General features: G+C 36.0%; 1 long non-coding RNA gene across 1 annotated transcript; it reads right to left on the reverse strand.

Annotated features, from left to right (window-relative positions):
• Positions 1-58: 58 nt before the first annotated feature.
• On the reverse strand, positions 59-344 carry LOC135430720 (uncharacterized). The gene is made up of 2 exons (XR_010436680.1): positions 262-344; positions 59-201 (listed from the first exon to the last, which is right to left on the reverse strand). It is a non-coding gene; the product is annotated as an uncharacterized LOC135430720 (long non-coding RNA).
• Positions 345-1,722: the final 1,378 nt, after the last annotated feature.

The following is a 1,722-nucleotide window of genomic DNA, read 5'->3' on the forward strand; positions in this document are numbered from 1 at the left end:
TGTTAATAATTATAATGAATGCAACCAATTATACGCACCTACTGAATAGAGAGAAATGTCCGGCTATGTGTCAATTGAAGGGGAGAGGAGGCATAACAGCCGACACGAGCTGATGCAGGCCATCTAGTGGCCAAAATGAGGGAGACGAGATCAGGTGATCGTCTCAGGTAGGGTCCGTTGGGTCCGGAACCGGGACCCGATCTGGAAGAGTAAAGTGGATAAATAGTGTTTTTTTTTGTAAATTTATATTGAGCGTCTCACCTTTGTTGTTTACATTTGCTTGTTGTTACAGCTGTTAGTGTTGTTCATTTGCTAGAAGTTCCGATTGTTTGTTGTTATCGATTATGTGGTTCATTTTGAATGGTGTTGTAGATGTACGTTTTGCTGCAGATGTTGTAGTTTTGTTGATATCGATTGTGCGGACTGCGGGCCAGGAATGGGACTACACCTAGAGAACCGCTGAGCCAGCCGGCGCAGCAAACCGAGAAACAAGCAGTTCCGTAAAAATTGTAAAAATTTGAAATGTAAAAATATTATTCAATTTAATAATAATAGGAATAATAAGAACAATAAAATGAATTGAATATGTCAAAAATAATAAAGATAATAATAAGAATAATCTTATGCATGGTCACACTAAAATGATTATGAAGTAAAAATTGTTAACCTATTCTTATGAACTTTCTGATATTCTGCTTGCTATCTTTAATTAAAATATTATCATTAACTTCTATTGTTTCGACGGTGTATGGTCCTTAATATACTGGATCTAATTCCTGCTTCATTTCTTAGCAATACCACTAACTATACAATGCATAGACATGTCAAACAGCGGAATAATCGGATACCGATAAATCGTCAACGACTGAGCCCCATGGGTGTCAGCGACCATTTTAGTGTGCCCAGACAAAGTAAGACTGCTGAGAGTGGCAGCCGAACGCCGGCCTCGAAAGCCGAACGTGTAGTATGTAGAGATTTTTTCTTCAATTGTGTGCTTTTTGTGCCTGTGGTGGCAAAAGGCACACACATTCAAATGCTCTATCATGTATTTCTTCGTCCAGTCAGGCATAATGAGAAGAATCTGGTATATTTATATTAATTAAAAACTTAAATGACCTAAATGATATATTTATATATTATATTTTACATTTTTTGTTTACTATGGGGACCAATTTTGCTTAAAATGAAAAAAAAAACTAAGTCGTATTTCTGCAAGGGTATTTCTTCGTCGGCTTGTCGAATAATTTAAAAAAAGACCAAAAATTGAAAATGTTCAATTTTTTCGACTTGCTACTTGTGCACACGCACACACATTTCTGACTTTTGCGGCCGCAAGCCTTCTTCTTATCATAGTTTTCTATAAGCCTTAGCCTATTATTAGTTGAAACAATAAGTAAAATATTGGATCCAAACGTCCCAATCGGTTTTGTCTGCTGAAATGTATGAGCGAATATATTCATTGAATGCTCTATGACTTCGTTCTATTGTGCCTAATGTCTGGTAGAAGTCTACAGTCTGCAGTAGAAGTGAGATTCTTGATCTTTATTTACTTGCACATGTCTGATATTACTTGATTCTTATACTCAGTTCCCATATCCGAAATGAACGTCTTCATTGGACCGTACTTAAGTATAAAATCTTCGAATATTGCTTTCTCTACAGTATTTGCACTTTTGTTTGCAATTGGTATGGCTCTTAAATATTTTGTTAAGTCACATATTA

Source organism: Drosophila montana, unplaced genomic scaffold, assembly GCF_035044405.1.
Source record: "Drosophila montana isolate Dmon_TW-CO22-7 unplaced genomic scaffold, ASM3504440v1 contig_3064_1, whole genome shotgun sequence".
Taxonomy (NCBI): domain Eukaryota; kingdom Metazoa; phylum Arthropoda; class Insecta; order Diptera; family Drosophilidae; genus Drosophila; species Drosophila montana.